Source organism: Misgurnus anguillicaudatus, chromosome 17, assembly GCF_027580225.2.
Source record: "Misgurnus anguillicaudatus chromosome 17, ASM2758022v2, whole genome shotgun sequence".
Classification (NCBI taxonomy): domain Eukaryota; kingdom Metazoa; phylum Chordata; class Actinopteri; order Cypriniformes; family Cobitidae; genus Misgurnus; species Misgurnus anguillicaudatus.
Genome location: NC_073353.2, coordinates 15,234,687 through 15,251,045, shown reverse-complemented (window position 1 = coordinate 15,251,045; position 16,359 = coordinate 15,234,687). Strand labels below are relative to the sequence as shown.

General features: G+C 39.5%; 1 protein-coding gene across 6 annotated transcripts in view; it reads right to left on the bottom strand.

Annotated features, from left to right (window-relative positions):
* raph1a (Ras association (RalGDS/AF-6) and pleckstrin homology domains 1a) overlaps positions 1–16,359 on the bottom strand; it is a 69,058-nt gene that overhangs the window by 46,210 nt on the left and 6,489 nt on the right. For 4 of the 6 annotated variants that reach the window (XM_073855035.1, XM_073855036.1, XM_055214562.2 and 1 more), the window contains exon 2: positions 3,540–3,596. The exons of 1 other annotated variant lie outside the window; for it this stretch is intronic. The gene's annotated coding sequence lies outside the window, so the exon portion shown is untranslated. Of the gene's footprint in view, positions 1–3,539; positions 3,597–4,531; positions 5,033–16,359 lie in introns of those variants that run through there. One more of the 6 variants, XM_073855033.1, reaches the window with a different exon arrangement.

The window sequence follows — 16,359 nt, the reverse complement described above, 5'->3', positions numbered from 1 at the left end:
TTCATTAGAGAGTTCAGAAGGTTGCCCCTCAGTCCCAACTGATGGCCTATAAAATAGTGTCTCATTACCAAGGTGTCACACAAGAAACATCTCATAATGGGTAAACCCAAACTCAAACACACAGCAGGAGAAACCTTCAATTGGTTCAAGAGAAAGAAAATATCATCTGACTTGAATCAAATTAGAAATCTTTAGAAAAAAACTTAAGATCAAGATTTGAAGAGTAATTGTGTGGACGAATGGGTCAAAATTAAACCCGAGCAATGCATGCAACGAGTTAATCCATACAGGAGGCATCTTGAAGCTTTCATTACCAACAAAGGCTTTTGTACAAAGTACGACCCATTTGATAAAGACTGCGAACGGAACCGCACCCGTAAATTACGTTATTAGAAACCTTTAAAGGTCTTCAGACAGAACATGAACTCAATAAGCACACGACCATTTAAAAACAGCTGACTATCAGCGTGTACAGAATCAAGCAAAAATAGTCTTGGATTTTAGACCCACAGTTCGCCCCTGCCAATCAATTCTCGTTAGGCATACCACAAATGATACGTTAATATTATTCCACCAGTTACATTAAATATTAGCACTTTACCCATTGGGTACCTATCCACCTGCAGGTCTCTGCTATAGATACTTAAAAAAACTGCATAAAGCTACATACACAGCAACAGTCAGGTCACCACCTAGCCCACAAAAATAAAAGCAAGAGGGAACATGATTTTGACCTACAGACCTTCCATTGTGTCCAATGTAAGATTTGTTGGTCCATAGTGTTTCCACAAATAACGTTCAAAGCTTAAAGCAACACTGAACTGTACAACTCGTTGTATGGTTCATTTGTAAATTAAATTTTATACTTGCAACCAGTCTGAATGAAGTTCAAAAATCCTATGCTTGTAATTTTCAAAGCACTTTTAAAAAGTAAAACAACACAATTTACTTTTTATAGGCACTCTGTGGAAAGCGGCAAACGACAGCAGGCATCTGGGATGACCCGAGTGATCCATGTGCCTGGATCCTGTCAACATTAGTAACTAAACTCAACTCAGCAGATGCCAAAAACAGCTCACAGTGAGACAGTAAAAACCCTCAGCCGGCCAGAAGCAGCACATACTTTCAGATTCGATTACCACCTAAACCATAACAATTACATACCCAAACACCTTTACCGAGTGGAAAGCTGCTTCTGATGAAAACATCTCAGCTTTTCTTCAAGGCTACTGAAATTTTGATTTCAAACTCCACTAATGTCCTATATGACTGAATCACTTAATTACAATGAAAACAAACAACACATTTAAAGTATGGAAACTTGAACAGAATTCATCCAACATCTGCGAATTTAACTAAACTGGCACTGGATGCTTTATAAGACATCTTGTTTTTCATCAGGTGGTCTAAAAAGCTCATTCCAGAACCAAAATGTTGCTCCACCCCTCTATGGGGAAAACGACACTTTGTGTAATTATTGTTCTAGGAAAAACGAGATTGTAAAGCCTTTGCTCACGCTGTGGTGGGGCCCTTGGGGCCTGATATCCTCTTCCAGTGTCCCCTCTCATTAACACAGAGCTAAAGCAGGAGACTCTGAGGCGATGACCACACTGCTCCAATTCCCTACAAAACCAGAGACTACAGAGGCTCTAACTGACAGGGAGGTTTCATCAAGGAGGGGCTGGAAGGGTTAATGATAGTGCTACTGCACGGACACGTGTGGTGTACTGCAGTCAGCAGGTCTCAGATCTGATAACAGGGCAGACGACAAGCAGGGATGTAATTCATAAACATCAGTGTCCCATACAAGAGCAGTCCTAAAGCTTCTGCCTTCTGTTTCCATAAAGAACCACATGCTTTCACTTTTAAATGGAATTACCAAATGAAGCCAGACTCTTTGGCGAGCACACAGGAGGATTCAATGCTTAAAACAGCGTTATTCGAGATTCTGCAAACATTGAAGTAGAGGTTTTATGGATTTTAGTATAAATATGTTAGCCTGAATGATATTAATGAACTAGACTTCTCCAAAACACTGACAAAATTCACACTTAGTATTCAAGCCTTTTTGAGTCTCCCAGTTGTCAATCATTTTAACAGTTAAAACACAGCTTTGAGCATCATAATAGCATATATAAAAGTTTTACCCATCACAGTCGTTTATTAATGCTTTAAAATAGCTTAAATGTAACTCTACACCCTTGCCTCATTTAGTATACATGGATCTATGAATATGCTAATTAGTCTCTACTCCCCCACCTTTACTCAATCACACACCTCGGAACATAAATATGAATAAGCTAATTAGTCCCCTCCTCCACTCTTTCGCACCACCATGGATATATATGAAAATAGATGCTAAGGCCCTGTCCCAAATGGCACACTCCGGACTTGTGGTCCTCTTTAGAGTCCACACTTTGATGACATCACGTAGTCCAGACTTTAGGGACCCTTGATGCGAGTCCACGTGGGTGCACTGGAGTTGTATTTTGGGACAGACTCGAGCATCACACCGGAAATAGGTAGAGTAGTTCCCCGTCAGTGTGAACTCCTCCCTTCCGTCGTCTGATTGGTCTGATTGCCCTTTCGCAAGGACTTCTGGGTTGGCAAAGTGCGCAAAGCCTGCTGCAGTGCGGGCTTCGCTGAAGACCGCATCAAGGGGGCAAAGGAGTCGCTGATGAGCACACTTCATAGCGTAAAAATGACAGATGGGACACCCTACAGACTCGTAGACTAAGCGAGAACGCGCAATTTAAGGCCACAAGACCGAAAGTCCACATGAAGTGCGCCATTTGGGACAGGGCCTGTCATTCTCGTGGCCTTAAATTGCACATGCTTGCTTAGTCTACGACTCCGTAGGGTGTCCCATCTGTCATTTTTACCCTTTGAAGTGTGTTCATCAGCGCCTCCTTTGCCCCCTTGATGCGGTCTTCAACGAAGCCCGCACTACAGCAGGCTAAGCGCACTTTACCAACCCAGAAGTCCTTGCGAAAGGGCAATCAGACCAATCAGACGACGGAAGTGAGGAGTTCACACTGACAGGCAACTTCTCTACCCATTTCCGGCTTGACGCTCGAGTCCGTCCCAAAATATGACTCCGGTGCACCCACGTGGACTCGCATCAAGGGTTCCTAAAGTCTGCATTAGATGATGTCATCAAAGTGTGGACACTGAGTGTCCAGAGTGTGCCATTTGGGACAGGGCCCAAGTTCGGTTTTACACAACCTATACGTGAACTGACATCATTTTGCACTTCAGCTTCTCGTCAGATTCCAGTCTGTGAGGTAAACTAAACGCTATTAGGTATTTTAAAAGGGAGAGGGGACACTTCCACAACTTCCTGTTTCAGTGAAAATTACCACAACGCAACAAAGCAAAGCTGCATTTCAAGACACTTCGGTGGGTATTTAAACTAGGAAAAAATTATGTATTTTACCATCTGCTATAAGTTAAGAACTCTATAAACCAAAGCATTTCTCTAAAGCCAAGTTTTAAATAACTGGAAGCCGACAGGTGTTTGAGTGCTGGATAAAGCTTACCTTTGGTTCTGTGGCAGTGCCAAGCTGATTTCTGAATGGAAAAGGTCCTCAATCAATCTGTGGAACAGAAAAGACAAATTCATTAAAGTTGCCCATTAGTTATTTTTCACCCAAAATTATAAATTAAAACTCAGTCCACTTTAACCATCAGATGTGCATGTTATGAATAACACAAGTGTATGTTGCAGCTGGTTTCCCCTGAAGAGCTCGTGTAACAATACAGGACAAACAATGAACTAAACACCTGTTTTTAGACACGAACTCATACGCCATCATTTGTGAAGTCATAGGAATAAACAAACTGTGTGGCTCAATTGTAGGGGGGCTGTATTAGCATCAGAAAGGTCGATCCCAAGAGGACATAATATATACACTGATAAAATAAAAAAATGCACAGAATAAATGCACTAAGTCACTTTGGATAAAAGCATCTACCAAATGTTTAAATGTAAATGTAACAGAGTTTGTTGAATGCAACATGACACTGGTGGTTGCAGAAATGCTGAGCTTCTTAAAATGCTTCAATTACATAATGCAAGCATAGTACGTCTCATATCGAGATAAAAGCACTTATGGAATAGAGTTTAGTACATTTAAGCAAAAAACCTGATGATTAAATCATAACATAAAAGTTTCTTCACACAACTCATGCCGAGACATTAGATGATCTGAGAAAACGAGCTAGTTTCTAGAGATTGGACAAATCTGTAAAGAATTGCACCAAACACCACCATCACACCACTAACGCATAGCTTAACAACACATGAAACAAAAACAAACAAAAAACTTAATACATTTATGATAATTTTGAAAAATACTATTAATAATAATACAAGGTATATGAAATTAGATTGTTACCATATGATAAGCCTTAGTGCCCCACATACATCCAGAAATAAAGTTGTTGAGTGAAATCAACGCCACTTCACTATAAAGAATCTGTCAACTGTAGAGGTGTGTTTGTGTCAATGGGTTAAGCTATTTATACTTACAAAAAACGGGGCTAAAATTCTTGATACACTCACACACATCCGTCTTCATGTCTGCTTTGCAGCTGTTCGCTGCTAGACAACTGTGCTGCTTGTACTTACAAAGACTGGCTGTCTATCAACTTCCCCAAATGGTTTGTAATATACTGGTGTTCCAACAACCAGCGTTCACACTTCGTCTTTAAACAGGAATGCAATCGAACTAGGAATGCATAACGATTCATCTATAGCAGAATAAAAGTTTAGCACAAAAAATACAGGGTAAACGCAAGTTAAACTAAAACTTTGACAACAAATCTAACCCGTTCACCCGTGAAATGAAGAAGTCCACAGATTTGCGAACCAACACACCTACCACACGTCAAAACAAAAAAAAACACAAGCATTTGCAATTCAAATTCAAGGATGGCCTGTACTGCAGGAAGCCTGATGTTATGAACTGGTTACGTCTCCTTCATACTGATGGCACGAGAAACCAAAGAGTGACTATCGCTGCACCCTCCTCCAGCGGTCTGCATCCTTCTGTCCATGCAAAGGAAAGTTGATACACTTCCCTTTTGCAAATGATTAACAGTTGAGCAAGAGATGATGCCAGGAGGAAGAGAGTATAAAATAGACTGCAGAATGCGAATAATGCTGACTTGCAGCACACGGATGCAGGTCGCTGGTACTACTGCCACGCAATGTCCAAGACAGGCGACAGAGCTGTCGTACAGCATCAGAGCGGATGCCGATCACATCTAACCAATGACCCGATACTACAGCGCTGTTAACGTGCTGCACCCGAGTCCCTGTGCGGCATTTTACTGGCAGTGAAATTTTATCATAAAAAATAAAATCCTATGCTTAGACTCAGTTTAAAAATAATAATGGGTTTATTTTTAGCTTTTGTAGATCTCTTATTTGTTTATTCGAAACCAAGATTAAAGGTATAGTTCACCCAAAAAAGAAAATTGTCATCATTTAATAGTTTTCTTTTATTTCTACTATTGAAGTGAATGGAGCTCATGATTACAGACATTCCTCAAAATATCTTCCTTCGTGTTCATCAGAACAAAATGTATACAGGATTGTAACAACATGAGAGTGAGAAAGAGTTTTTTAATTTACTTTAACAATAAAAATATTACACAAAAAGTCCAACAGCATGCATAATACTGCTAATGTACAGTCTTAAAATAGTATGGCTGTGTGACAATATTGTTTGTTTCTATTTATACATTTAGTTCCAGTCCTTGATAGGGCTGTCACTTTTGAGAAAAATCTAATTCGAACGGATATCGAATATCATGCAATGTATTCGAATATCTAGGTGCCCCCCGCGTGCATAAAAAAAAAAACACCACTATAATGGAGATTCAATCACAAATGTATAAACAGGACTGTCTGGATTACCTTTTTACTTAATGTTTAAAACAGCAGGTTATCAACTTACGAATAACAACTTGTATGAAAAAAATTATTCAAAACGGGTACAAACAATAACATGACAACTTAAACAGCAGCAGGAGTAAGGCATATAGCCAAGCCCAAACGGAATCCGCGCCCGCAGATTTCGGCGGAAAACCGTCATTGATAATGCCCGTCATTGACAAGCACACATATCCCGCACTTGTTTGTGATTAGTAATCTCATTGATATAATACTGACGTGCTCGTCGCGAATGTTCCGCCACAAACTGCAAGTTTGGAAAAAACTGTGATGGTGTTCCTGATTCTCAACCTGTAGATGTTTTTCATCCCTAAAAGGGAGTTTGGGAACTTATAGCAGAACACAGATGACAATATTCTTCCTCGAGACAGCCAAGCTAGCACTAAAGGTAAAGCTAATCTTTACATTAGCGATGACGCTTGTGACGATTGACCAATCAGTGATCTACTGTGTTTTCGCGTCACGTTTGGTATCAGCTCGGGTCGCTTGGAACCCCAACCGAGGTGGTACGCAAAAAAGTACCGGGTACTACGTACTGCACCAAATGGAAAAGCTCCCAAAAGTAAGCTGACCTGACCCAAACTAAACCAAACCGTGGGGTACTATGCAATGGAAAAGCGCCATTACATGGAAGTCGCCATTTTGCACCACCATGTTTCTACAGTAGCCTATATGGACAAACTGCTTTACAGAACACATGTTTTTTCACTATAGACCACTTACAACACTGGTCCAGAAGCACTCCATGTTTTTTAACACAACATAAACGTTGGGATAAAGGCAACCAACAGAACATATAGAACTGAATTAAAACGTTAAACAAACATCTTTAAGATATATGTGAAATAAAAAAACTGTAACAAACTGAAACAGGAAGTGTTTCTGGACCAGTGTTGTTTACAAAATATTGTTTAAGTCAACATGACATGCTTGTTTGTGGCAGCTACCGTAGCTTCTCTATGCGTTTTGAAAGAGAGGGGTGAGCGTTGGACTGAGCCATTGGTTGCAATTCGCAATCTCATCACTAGATGCCGCTAAAATGTTTGCATTGCTAACGCAGTGCTCAACGAACTGAGCTAAGGGAACACATGAGCTTTTATCAGGCAATGCTTCACTGTACGGTCTTCTGCAGATGAGGTACTTGCTACAGCTGTGTGTGTGGCTCTAATTTCAAAGTCAGAGCTGTAAAGAGGAAGCTCCTCTGCCCCTCTGGACAGACACAGATTAAAACTGGAAAAGATGGGGTCACTGACAGCCTCTGACTGCAATGCCAGGGGCTTTAGTGTGTCACCTGTCTCTAAGCTCTAAGGCTCCATTTCAAATTGAAATAATTAACCTGACAGAGCCTGCAGGCAGAAGAGCTGCTGGTTGCGTGGAGGGAGACAGTGGACATTGAGAGTCATTATTAGGTCAGTAGGACTCAGTAAGGAATGGACCAGAGGCCAAAGTGTGGCTTTGATATCTCTGAAGCTTTAATGCCCATGAATGCAGACTCAGCCTCACCCATTCAAGAAATCGCTCTTATGCATCATAGCCAGTGGTCGTAATTAGAACAGAAGCAACTCACTCGAGAGAAAAGCAAGAGGAGAGTAACACAACAACTGGGTCATGCGAATGGTTGGAGGCACATTTCTTCCAAACAATTTTTCCATCACCACTGCAGAGTCTGATGTGATGTGAGTCACTGGGTCCAGAGCAAATCAAGGGGATCTGAGGTGATCTGGAGTTATTTACTGTATAACCAGCAAAAGTTGGGATGGCAAATGTGCAGAAGAAATCCCCTAAAATAAATATCATGAGTATAAATTTAATTTGTTCTGTAAGGCTTTAATTGGTGTTCCTATGAGTAATTCTGACATGAAACAATAGCTATTTCAACATCTACACATGTTCTTAAGTAGGTCACTTGATGACAAACCAGGACAAACAGTTGGTGGCACTTGCTAATGCTTATATTTAGTGTTACGAGGTGGCCAATTTGTTCATACGTAGACACACCAGTGATGTTGGATTTAGGGGTGGAGCTTTATTATCCCTTTTTCTAATAGTCATATGTTTTTGTACATTTCGCATCATAGAGATTTCTACGAAACCAACTACTAGTAAAAAAAGATCTGTTTTCCTGTGAGATCATGTTTTTTTTCAACCTGGCAGCATTGGTTCAAAAAAAGGATGAGCCCAACCCATTGGGTTGCAGTTTGGGTTGGTTCAACCCAAAATGCTGAGTTGTTTTAACCCCATTATTGGAATAAATATAAAAATTTTCTGGGTTAATTGAATCCAACTGCAGGGTTTATCCCTTTTTAACCCAGCATTTTTTAAAGGGGACATTTCACAAGACTTTTTTTAAAGTAACGCTAAAGACTTATGGCTCTTTGCTCCCCCTACAGGTTAAAAGCGTAATTGTTCATTACCACTGTCGTAAATACTGCAGCATAGCTGGCTCTGATTGGATTGTAGGTCTGCCGTGAAGCAAGTTTTTGTAGTTTTCACTCGAACTACAGGACCGCGACCCGACGGTTGGAAACTTCTTTAGTGCGGTTGTGGCCAATAGAGGGCTGCAAAGCGAATGTGAAAGTGCCGTTCACCCTGTTTTGAGTGGATGAACCACTGAAACTTTTTGGGAAACGTTATTTTAAGGTAAAAAAAAACTCTTTGGTGTTGATTTAAGATGCCAAATAAGACTTTGGTGTCCCCAGAGTACGTATTTGAAGTTTTAGCTCAAAATACCATATAGATATTTTATTACAGCATGTAAAATTGGCACTTTGTAGGTGTGAGCAAAAATGTGCCTTTTGGGGTGTGTCCGTTAAAATGCTAATGAGCGGATCTCTGCAATAAAATGGCAGTGCCGTAGTTGGATAGTGCAGATTAAGGGATGGTATTATCCCCTTCTGACATCACAAGGGGAGCCAAATTTCAATGACCTATTTTTTCACATGCTTGTAGAGAATGGTTTACCAAAACTAAGTTATTGGGTTGTTGTTTTTCAAATTTTCTAGGTTGATAGAAGCACCGGAGACCCAATTATAGCAATTAAACATGGAGAAAGTCAGATTTTCATGATATGTCCCCTTTAAAGTCACAATGACATTTAAATGAAAAACTGTCATTTGTTTTGGAATTGTGTTTTTTTTATAAATTACTTATCTGTGAGCGTCATCATTTATAAAAAAAATGTATGTACCCTCATGCTCTTTAATCAAACATGCAATGCTCCTCCCCAAAACACATCTCGCTCTACTTCCGGTGATATGGTATGGCAGGTAGGTGGGGTACAGGAAAAGATCACAGTGATTAGCAAATAGCAACATGAACCAACTTCAAACAATCCAATCAGTTCTCGATGGACGAATTTAAGTCCAGCCCTTTCAGAAACGGCTTCACTCAGGTATACGTCACCACAGAAAAAATAAGCCAATTGCTACTTCCTTTTCATGGCGACTTTAAGAGTGGATGGACATGAGCGACACTTTAAAGAAACTTCAGTCAAATCAAATATTTAGAAGATTTGGATTTGAGGAACAACGTGCCATTTTTAGGGACCAAAATATCCTGAAGACTTGGGAATGGGCACTTTTGACAGCCACCAAAAAACCATAGCAACTTCATAGCAACACACTTTATAAAAAACCTTAGCAACTACATCATTGCTCAAAAAACCACCCACACTTTAGCATAATAGCACAGATTTTTGCACAGACAAATTAAAACAAATATTGTTTAGTTTTAAATTCTCCTCCAGATGCATAACTAAAGCTTTACACTTAGATGTGAGAATGTGAGAGTGTTTTGCAAATGTGATTCACATTAGCCACTGATGTAGCAGCAAGTTATGTGACCTTGCGACTGAGTGTGAAATGGTCGATGTTGAGTCTATAAGCCGCATACGAGACATGTATAAAGTAACGGGGAAAGAACGCGCTCCATCCAGTCTCCAAAATCGTTCTGGCTAGTGACACAGTTGAGTCATATTTTGTGTATGTTCAACCAACCACCCACTACGACCTCCAACAAATCTTACACAAAAGCCTCTTTGTGTGCTCATCTTTTATGGGCGAGTTATGCTTTGAGTGGCCCGACTCCCATGACCACATGGTCAGGATATTTCACCCAGAGTATCCTAAACTGGGCCACATGGGTCTGCAAAACAAGACGATGGTCAAACCACCTTCCATCTGAATTAACAGAGACCTGTGGATACTACGTCAGAAAGTCCTACTGAAAATACACAGTTTAACCAAAACTCTCCCACCCTGACCATCTGGTTTGGATTGGAGGCAGGCTGGTCTAAAATGTGACAAATAATCTAGCCAGCTAAGACCATCAACACAGCTTAAGCTTTGTTTTTTCAGCAGGGTGGCAAAAATAGCACAAGTCAATACGGATACACATGAGACAATTGTTGCTACATTAGATCATACGGGGAAAACACAGCCAGGAGGAAGAATGGTGTTAAAATGGTGTTGGAGAAGAAACACAAAGAAGGAACAATATTGGTAGCAGCCATTTCCTGCTGTACAGAAATAGAAACTTGTCCAGAAGAAGTGATGTTCAGAAGAAACTGGCCGGCATGTACAGACAGGAAGAGCTTCTGAGGGGCATAAACAGAATGTTCCAATGCTCGAAGTGAAAACCATTTTCTCCTAAAGTACATTTCGACGTCAATAACCAAGCATAAATCAGCAACTGAAAGACATCGTGAGACAACATCTTCCTCTTTTTCTCTGGATATGAGGCTGAAACACCCTTTCCCTGTTGATTGCCTTTCCGGACAACGTTCTGTATATTGGGATCTTCCCGTAGACATGGAATGACTGCACATTTTCTTTTTCCCATTTAAGACGGAATTCCAAGTCAAATCCAGGCAAGTTACATTAAATAACATGATGATTGAAATATTTTATTTGAAAATGAAAAACAATGACTGGTGGTGGTTTATTTATGACCTCTTTTTGAATAGCCTTAGGCAGGAGTCTGCTGGAGACCCATCATTTGAACCTCCTCGAGTCCTACTTTGAAATTCAACCCCACAGCCAGGAGCCGAGATCCTACCAAATCCTAAAACTCGATCTACTTTCACACCGCCGCAGTCTTTAGCGCATCAGCATGCACAATGTAGCAGGTACGTGTGCATGCGCACAAGTCTGGGTTTAATCGCAGAGAAGTAGATTAGTTTCTGCGCACCATGGTTGGCGCCACTGGAGGGTCAGAGCGATCGTTTCAAAACACACACATGGTGAGTATTAAGAAGCACGCAACATTGGGAATGGTTTAATGGTGACATGGGCCGCTCTAAGCCAGAAATTAAATGTGGCAACAGGAGAGGAGAGGTGAAAAGAAGCAATGCCAGTTGTCCAAGAACTTTAGAAACCTTGAGAGCTGCCTTGTTGTTTACAGCTTCAAGGGCAGCGGCCTTGTAAAGCGACATCCTAACAGAAATGAATCCTCGTAACTGATCGATTTAGTACACTCAACGCAGGCAGCAATTTGTCATATGTCATTGCGTCATACATATAGCACTACTTAACTGAAACACAAGAGACACAACTCATAATTGATTGCATCTTGACAATTTAAAAGCAAAATACTCTAATACACACATTAAACAAAAACATAATTTTCAATAATGTAGAATAGATTATTTAAAACTTATATGGTCACTTTGATTACCATCTTGGGTAGATGTATACTGATCTCGTCATAAAGCATTATGGGATTTAAAGGGATACATCATGTGACGCATCTCAATTTAAAATTTTATCCAAATTCACATCGCACCTATGATGTTATTAGGCCTGCTCAATTTTGCAATCAATTTGACCTATATTAAATGTTTAAAAACTGAAAATTATAAAACCAACATACGTTTCACAGTCTTTCTGTTATTAACAATCTTCCATCAGAGTAGAACTCAATACATTAAACACAGCCTTACATCACTTGACCAAACTCCTCAGACGATGTTTGCCTTTGCCTCTTCATTTAAAGAAATAGTTCATCCAAAACATTAACTTACTCTTAAACTCTTAAGAGTTTGAAGAAGACCTGTGACCGTCAAGGGGGCCCCCCTAATATGATGGCAGTCCGTCAGATTCATTTTATATGTATGTGATGCATATAAATATGAGATTTAACACATTAAATATTATTTAAATAAAAATACAGGACAAAGCACCTATCCTATACAGACTTGGTCATTGTTATGGTACTTCTATAAATCTATACAACAGTGATCGCCAACATGGTGCCCGGCCCGCAAAGAGTCTGTGTGTTGCCCGCCAAAGCACATTCTATTAACAGCCTCAATTTTAATATTTATTCATATTTTTTATATTAGCCTGGTTTCTTTATATAATTGTTTATAATGTAAACATATATAAAAGTATCATTGTCAACAAGTAAAATCAAATCAACAATTAAGAAGTTTTGAGTAGTCTACACCATTTTAAAAAAGTGGCCCTCCAAATCGTTTTATTCATTTTGGTAGCCCTTGCTCACAAAAAGGTTGGAGACTCAAAGGGGCTTTTTACACCTGGTCACTTCATGCGTTTTCTCTGATGGGATAGCTATCCGATCATATTAGACCAGGTCTAAATGCCCTCCAAAGCGTTTTCAAGACGGATTTAAATCCGATCGCTCAAACCACTTCAGGAGGTGGTCTGGGACGCATTTCAGATGAAACTGGACAAGTGTAAATACATCTGGTTGATGAAACCACATCTTTCAGCGCATAACTCCTCCCAAACGTAAGCATGTCCATGGAAGTTAGCCGTCAAAGAGGCAAACAAACAAAGACGACACGCTCGTTGCTTTATGGAGTGACGACACCGGGTAAAAAAGCTTCATAGAATCAATAAAAGAGTCTAATGACAAACTCAAATGATATTAAACAAAGAAATAAAACTTTAAGAGTTTTGTGAATGCTTTTCCCGTCATGGACTGCGAGCTTCAGCTCATGCCGAGCAAGGAGACGCGCGTCCCCTGCCCAACATACAGTATACAACATACAGTAAGTGCTGCCTATTGTTGCATAAACCTCATCTTAAGTTTTTTAAGGCGGAGTAATAAATAGTGTATTTGCATTTTGGGCGGGGGTAAAAGATTGGATTCATATCCGTTTTGCCAAGACGCATTTATGTGGCCAAATGTAAATTGAACAGTTTTAACAAATCCGATAGCTATCCGATCAGAGAAAACGCATGAAGTGACCAGGTGTAAAAAGGCCCAGAGTGATGAATATTGAAATTATAACAACTTTTATCAAATGCTTAACTTTAAAATCAATGTACTTGTTATACTCCAAATACATTTACATCTTTTCAAACTTCTTTATGAAACTAATAAACTTTTTTAACATGGATACACAGCATAATTAATCCTTTAATTTATGTGAAACTCCCTTGTAGACTTCAGTCTGTAGAAAAACAAACCTCTGGTGCCTGAGTCACTTTCCTTTACTAAACACTTTCTGTCCCAAAATGCCATATTTTTATAACAACCTTCAGACAGTTTGGAAAATTCTGCTGAACTTTTACCTGAATCATATCCCAAGTTTCTACATCGCTTCTATAATGAAATTTTCAAATAGCCTTCAGTATAACCAAATAAAAATTATGACTGGCAGAAAAAGGCAATAAAACAAGTTAAACTAAATAAGGTGTCAAACCCAGTAAGGCTAAAACCACCTTAAACAATTCAACAGAAATTCGCCTCCACCCCACCCCAGCGCCGGATGCGCCAAAGAGAAAAACAGCTGGGATGCAACCACGTTTCTCCCTGCACCACGACAGCCGCTCCAGGCATGCCACAACACGACAGGCACGGACGACTGTAATGATGATCAAATGATTTTCTGTGCCCCGTGCAAAGGAGTTTCTCTCTTAGTGTTTATATATGAAAGATACCGTTACTACTAATATAAGTGACTGTGCCATCTCAGATTTTACTCTTCGTTTAGCCTAGATCTCTTTCTAAATCTTGATAGGCGGTCTTGACTTGCTCCATTTTATCCTACACAAAAAAACTTATTCTGCAAGTATTTACTTAGGCCATATAAAACCTGTATAAATGTCTGTAATAGATCATACAAGATGTTGGACACTAGACAGGATGTCCAGGCTACCCTTTTCAATTAAATTAATAGGGTGTCAAGTTCTAATAATGACAATTAGGGCATCATAAAAACATCCATATCACTTGTGAACCCCCTCGATAGCTTTATGTAAAGAACAAACATCTAATTTTGACATCCAAACTAGTGATGCACCAAAAGAAAATTTCATAACTCAAACACTGATCCTAATCTCCATCTTCTCATTTATCTCCCACTTCACCAAACAGAGAAAAGAAGAAAATGCTCGGTAGAATGTTTCTTCCATTAAAAATGCATTTTACAATCTATTTTTCTGGTAAGCCAACAACTTTACAGCTAAAATATCTCATATGAATTTCTAAAAACCAGTAGCAACCCTGGTTGCATAGTTATACAAGTTTAATACTTCGTTCTCCAAGACTATGGCCCTCTATGGAGCGAAAAGCAGGTCAGGACAGGACAACGCTCTGATTGTGCTGACAAGGCCATGCACAGATTTTGTAAGGAACACAGATAACTTCACAGTAATCGTGCAGCCAGACATGTCTGTCATTATTTGAACTGACAGAGAGACAAGACAGACCGTGACGGTTTGATGATCTATCGTGTGAACTCTAGCCACTTTCTACCCATCTCTCACATTCACTCTTTCACCCACTTCCCTGCACACACATTTGGCTTACTTTTGAGAGCAGGTCAAAAGATATTAAAAGCAGATTAAACACGTGTGACGGAGGTGGTCATGTGTCCAAAACTGCTGTATGTTTTGGAAGTGGTGAATGCTTGAACAAAACTCGCCATCACTCTTTCAAGTAATCTAAAAGGATGCCAGGGTGTTGCTATGAAGTTGCTGATATGTTAAGTGGTTGTCAGCAGCAATGCTGGTGGTTACTTGGTAAAAAAGGACTTAACAGGAGAAAGTCAGCATGATATTCAAATATTTAAATATAGCTCAGCTCCCTCATTTAAGCTTTGTCCACCTTGTCGCACTGAATTGAACTGAATGATAAGAAAAGATGCCAAAGCTAAAAAAGCTGTTTAAACAAAAAAAAAAAAAAAAAAAAAACTAAATTTTACTGACGCAAAATACTGCTGTGCATTGTCAGAATTAGACAGGAGAAATAAATGTTGTCTTCTTTAACATGCAGTATATTTACATAGGGTGAGGCTTTGTTCCATCGAACCATAAACAAAAAGTAGCACTCTCAGCAACACAATGATTCAGCGAAATATAACAGCATACAAACTGCTTAAAAAAATAACATTGTATTTTACAGGCAAAATGTATACTCCTACTATTTAAAGCGATTAATATTTCCTACACGGAGTAGTTTGCGATCTGAAGCTGTGACACAGACATTTCCAAGAAGCAATTCACTCAACAATAACAGAGAGCACCTCGGGCGAATCTGCCTCAGACAAGCACGTTAAAGTGCTCTGCATCAGCAGCGCCCATCAATAACATTGTGCAAACACGTTAACACTTACTACACAGCTTTTTAAAATACTACACTTTGATTGGTCAATTAAGGCAGTCACACTGCTAAACTGTATAATTATTCACTGTTGCCCCAGACAAATCATTTCCTAAATACTTGTATAATCACGCAAAGTGTCTTTTCACATAATATACCAATCATAACTTAAATCGATATTTTATGTCCATTTATGTAGGCACGCATTTATTAAGTAGCCATGATAGCAGGATAATGCACAGTGAGCCATTTATTATACAAGATCACACCACTTCGCATTTGGGTCCATTGGGACCACCCTTCCTAGATTTATTATGTAATAGCATACAGCCAGCTAGCCATTACTTTTTTCTTAATAAAGTGTTTCTTTATAAGAATAAATAAATATATTTAATGAAACATCAAGTACAAAAAGCATGTGTCAAGAGGACAAACAATAAGAAGAGAAAGCATCACTTCATATTTAGCTAATGGTGGGCCTTGAGAAGAACCCACTGAACTTCTTTGTTTTCCCCTCTTTAGCTTGTGTCCTGAGGGAAATAGTCAGTCCCATCACAGGAACACTGGGAATGAAGACTGCCAAAGTCAACTGCGTCCATAAAATCTTGGCAGCAGTATAACGTGACACAATCTAATTGACCGTCAGTTAAGCCTGCAGACTGTCAAAGGTTTGTCAAAAAAAAAGTCAGTGAGTGGAAGTCAGTCACACCCTTTCTCAAGTACAGCTGTGAGGTGTATACAAATGCTGTTTCGTAAGTGAACACAACACTGTGCCACATGCTTTTAACAGCTCAAAAGACAAAGTTTATATAATTACAAATTCATGTGCT